The sequence below is a fragment of the Solanum stenotomum genome, chromosome 4 (genome assembly GCF_019186545.1).
Source record: "Solanum stenotomum isolate F172 chromosome 4, ASM1918654v1, whole genome shotgun sequence".
In the NCBI taxonomy this organism is placed as follows: Eukaryota; Viridiplantae; Streptophyta; class Magnoliopsida; order Solanales; family Solanaceae; genus Solanum; species Solanum stenotomum.
In genome coordinates this window covers 58,457,787-58,463,652 of record NC_064285.1, presented here as the reverse complement: position 1 = coordinate 58,463,652, position 5,866 = coordinate 58,457,787, and positions in this window count along the sequence as shown.

Here is a 5,866-nt window from a genome sequence, read left to right as displayed (position 1 = left end):
AAACCATGAGATTCTTCCAACAATTTTTTAATCAAGTCCTCGACTCGAGGAACACAAATTCTTCCTTTAAAACTGAGCACACCTTCTGCATCAAGAATGGTCTCTTGTGCCTTACCAATCACAGTTTTCATCTTAAATTCATTCAAATTCTCATCCTCAAATTGCTTTGCCTTGATTTATTCAACGAATGTGGCCATCACTTCAAAGCTAGCTAACACCCTACCTTTTTCTGAGATGCCCAATTGCATGAATTTAGACTCCAAGGTCTGAATTTCTTTAGCCAAATGTTGTTTAGTTACACTCAAGTAAGCTAAACTACCCATACTTATCGTCTTTCGATTCAAAGGGTCTGCCACTACATTAGCCTTACCCGGATGGTATTGAATGGTCACATCATAATCCTTGAGTAACTTCATTCACCTTCGTTGTCTCAGATTCATATCCTTTTGAGTGAACACATGCTGCAAACAACGATGATCAGTAAACACCTCACACTTAACACCATAGAGGTAATGTCGCCAGATTTTAAGAGCAAACACTACCACTGCCTACTCCAAATCATATGTTGGATAATTCCTCTCATGCACCTTTAATTGACGCGAGGCATAAGCTATAACATTCTTATCATGCATCAACACAACACCTAAACCGGAATGTGAAGCATCACAATAAACAATAAAATCCTTACCTTCAACCGGTAATGCTAGAATAGGTGCGGTGGTCAACCGAACCTTGAGCTTTTGAAACCTCTCCTCATATTTTTCAGTCCATTCAAAGGGTATCTCTTTTTTGGCCAAATTAGTCAAGTGAGTGGCAATAGAAGCAAAGTTCTTCACAAATCTACGATAATAGCTAGCAAGCCCCACAAAACTCCTAACTTTCGTCACAGAGTTAGGCCGAACCCAATTCTTAACCGCCTTAATCTTTTGAGGATCTACCATTACTCCTTCTTTTGAAACTACATGTCCCAAAAATGCTACCGAAGTCAACTAGAATTCACACTTAAAAAGTTTTGCATACAACCTTTGTTTCCCAAAAACACCCAGAACAATACGAAGATGGTCGGCATGCTCTTCCTCACTTTTTGAATAAACCAAAATATCATCAATAAATACTACCACAAACAAGTCAAGAAATGGCTTCAATGCCCCATTCATCAAACTCATGAAAGTTAAAAGCGCATTAGTCAACCCAAAAGACATAAATAGAAACTCGTAGTGCCCATAACGGGTTCTAGATGTCGTATTGGGCACATCCTCAAGCCTAATGTTTAATTGATGGTAGACAGACCTTAGATAAATCTTGGAAAAATTGATGCACCTTGCAATTGGTCAAAAAGATTATTTATTCGAGGCAAGGGATACTTATTTCGAATGGTGACCTTATTCAATTGCCGGTAATCTATACACATTCTCATACTACCATCATTTTTCTTTACAAAAAAAATTGGGGCACCCCACGGGGAAGCACTAGGATGAATAAATTCTTTATTAAGAAGCTCTTGGATTTGAGCCTTAAGCTCTCTTAATTCTGCTGGGGCCATGCGATATGGAGGGATAGAAATGGGACGAGTACCTGGTTCCAAATCAATGCAGAAGTCTATATCTCTATCTGGAGGCATACCAGGCAAGTCATTACGAAACACTTCTCTAAATTTTGACACCATCAGCATAAGCTCAATAGATGGAGTCTTAACCTCAACATCTCTAATATAAATCAAATAAGCCAAACAACTATGCCTTACCAGTTTCCTTACCTGAATGGAAGATATGATCTTAGCTTGCTTAGGATTATACACCCCTTCCCACTTTAATTTTTCCCTTCCCAAAATTTCTAGAGTTACAGACTTAGTATTACAATTAAGCGCAGCATAATAGGGGGACAACCAAGTCATGTCTAAGATTATATCAAGTCAGTCATATCCAAAATCACCAAATCAGCCCAAGTCTAAAAACCCATAAACAAAACAAGACAAGCACGATAGACGTGGGTGACTATGACACACCCTCCAACTGGGTAGAAACATGGATAGGGGCATCAAGTACATCACAAATCATATCAAACTCGGAGGCAAATCGCACGGATACATAAGAATAAATAGAACCCGGATAAAATAACACATTAGCCATCTGGTCACAGTCAAGAATAGTACTTTTGATCACCGCATCCGATGCCTCTTCCTCATTCTTGCCAAAAAAGGCGTTACACTGACCCCTATTATCATGTCGAGCGACTTCCTTGGCTGGTTGCACTGCACCTCTACTTGCGTTTTCATTTCCTATACCTACACGGCCTCCTGATTACCTCTTCGTCCACCTTGTGGATGCCCTCAACCATTATTACCATTTTGCACGGGTACCACTACTCTAGACGGCTGTTACGCAAAATCCAACACTCGTGGGTGGGGACAATCTCTCCTCATATGCCCAGGTTCTCTAAAATTGTAGCAAGTACGATCAAAATATGGTCTGCTGCCCATCGAAGGTGCGACTTCCTGGCTCTCCTGAATCAAATTATGAGGTAGAGTTCCTGGGTAATTACCTATAGAGGCGGGCATAGCGGACTGAATTGGCCTGGTTACAAGTATTGGCCTTCCTTAACCCCTGGAGTAAGATCCCTGAAAGTTGCCTAAATTTTTGGCTTTCTTAGCCAATGCCTTGGCTTGACCGTCTCACCTCACCTCCTTTACTTTCTTAACAAAGTTTGTTACCTCATTGAAGCTCCTTCCTGCAGAGGTCATATGAACAGATAATACCTGCAACTCATAATTTAGCCCCTTGATGAATAAACGGATCTACTCTTCCTCAGTAGTCACCAACTGGGTACCATATCTAGACAAAGCATGGAACTTAGCCTCATAAGCAGCCACAGTCATACCACCTTCCTCCAAAGCCATGAACTCATCCTTCTTACGATCCCTCAAAGTCCTGGGCATATATTTCTCCAAAAACAGAGCATGAAATTGGGTCCAAGTAAGTGGACGTAAAACTGAAGATCTACATTCCATATAAGCTCTCCACCACTGCTTAGCCTCACCTTGCAGTTGAAAAGTCACGAACTCAACCACATGTTGATGGACAATTCCTAACTTATGAAGCCTCTCATAGCAATCTAGGATGAACTCATATGCATCTTCACTCTCCGAACCATGGAACATAGGTGGTTTCAACTTCAAAAACTTGGTTAACATCTCATGTTCATTACCAGTCATAACAGAGCCTAATAAAGGACGGAAGAAAGCATTATCACCTCCACTTTCACCCACCTTAGGGACAGTGATGCCAATAGGAGGATTGGCGGGAGCTTGAGTTGCTTGGACAGAAAGAAGCACTCCCGGACCAACCAACCATTTCAAGAATGACATAATATGTTGAGCTAACATTGGATCTATGGGAGGAATACATGTAGTCTCAGTCTGCACCTCTTCCTCTTGTCCAACGTCCTCAACATTTTCAACCTCAACATTCTCATTTATCTCTTCAAGATGCATAGGAGGGTTCTCATTTTGGGGAACATTTTCGATCAGTACCCCATCTCTAGTAGGCGCGACTATTCCGCGATCGGTTCGAGTACCGTCTCTTCAGACCCTGTCCCGTCGATTCTTGCGGGATGGGGGGATCATGGGTTAGGGAACTGGATCCGGTCCGGTTCACCCTTTGATGCTGGTCGACTCGGCCCAGCTGAACCGACCGGTTTCGCGGGATCCTTTTTTTTTTTGAATTGTATCTGTTGCCAACCGTTGGGGCAACGGCTAGTGCCCCCCGCACCCCCACCCCCAATGGATTTATTCCACTTTTTTACTTCCCCAACACCCCCTACTTTTAATATTTTAATTTAAACCCTCAAGTTATCATAAATACACTTTAACCCATTTTTAATATTACAAATACCCCTCTTACAAAATCATCTATTCTCTCATCTATTTCTATATCCTCTCAATCTTAAGTCTTAATTTTTTATTCCATTTAAATCTCATATTATTATAATACATATATTTCAATTCTAAATTTTCATATTATATCATAATATATATTATTCTCATATTTTCTATCAAGTATTGGAGTTACAAACTACAAGCTTCAAGAATCGATTATAACGTCTGCTATTAACGCAGACGTTTGGTACATTCGTTTCATAATATTTATATTTTATTTTTCGTCATTAATTTTTGTGTTATTATTATTTTTATATTACACTTTACATATAATTAAATATGAGTTCTAGCAAAAAAGATACCCGTAAAGGACAAGAGAAAGAACCAAGTGGCATTAGTAAATTATTTAATTTTAATAAAAAAAAGTAGTAAGGAAAAAAATAAGAATAAATGTGGTGGTACTTCTTCTAAATCAATGTCTAGACTTAGATTTAATACAAATGATTCTACTTCTGCCGATGATACTTCTTATGATATTGATTCAAATGTTCAACTCGATCATGAAATTTTACAACAAGTTTATGGTGATAATCCTTATCTTGATGAAAATTCAGGTGAAGAAGTAGAAGTTGGTTCGGGAGAAGAGGAATTAGAAGATACACATACTAGTCCGCTGACAGAAGTTCCAAATGAAACTACAAATTTAACGGAGCAAAATTATGGACGCCCACCCCTTATACCTCCTACATGGGAGAAGGTGAAGTATCAACACCCTAAAACTTTTGTTGTGTGGCAATTTATGACTTTAGATAAGAAAAACTCTATTGTTATTTGTAGTAAGTGTAAGCAACCTTTTAAACATATATAAGGTGGAGGTCAAGGTGGGATGGGGGGGTTAAATAGACATTTGTTATCTTGTGTGACGATTCAATATAAAGAAGCTAAATCATTAGCCGATAGAAAAAAAGGAATTCCAGTTAATGATTTTGATATTAATGTTAATGAATCGGTAGGGGCTTCTAACATGGTTTAAGGAACATTAAATCCTTCTAACCCCAGTGGTCCACTAACACAACGTAAATATAATAAGGAAAGAGATCGCGAAAATTTAGCTAAAATGATTTATGTTTGTGGTTTGCCTTATAGTTTTCCTTTACATCCTGGTTTTATTGAATATATTCAACAAACTTATAATCCTACTTATAGAGGTTTTTCAAGAAATACTATTAAATCTGATGTTTTTGTATATCAAGGTAAACATTGTCAATATCTTCGTTGTATATTTAGCATATTAGATTGTAGAGTGTCTATAACTTCAAACATGGATCGTAGTGTTAATGAATGTGATTATTTAACTGTTACAGCACATTGGATTGATCATAACTAGAATTTGTAAAAAAGAATCTTAAGTTATAAAGAATGTGTAGAGAAAAAAACTGGTGCATATTTAGCTTCAAATATTATGAGTGTTCTAGATTATTACATGTTTATAGATAAAGTAATGTATGTCACATTAGATAATGCATCTAATAATAAAAACGATGTCAATATGTTAAAAACTAGATTATGTCCAATTGATGTTAATTCTTTTCATGTTAGATGTGTTGCACATACATTAAATTTAGTTGTACAAGATGGTATTTCATTATTTAAATGTGGTTGTATGAAAATTGATTATGTCGTTGCCTGGATTTTTTATGCTAATAGAGTTGCTAGAATTAGAGAATTTAATGAGAGTTGTGTACTATGTGATTTGCCACCAAGAAAAATTCTAAGACATATTAAAACAAGGTGGAATTCTTTTTACGAAATGTTTTTAGTTGCTTACGAATATAAAGGACCATAAAATGGTGTTTAATGCTCATAATGTTGACCCATTAGAGAGAATTTATGAAGAAGATTGGGAAAAAACTAATGAACAATTAGAATTTTTAAAACTTTTTTATGATGCTACAATCATGTTTTCTGGAATTTATTATCCTACTATTTTAT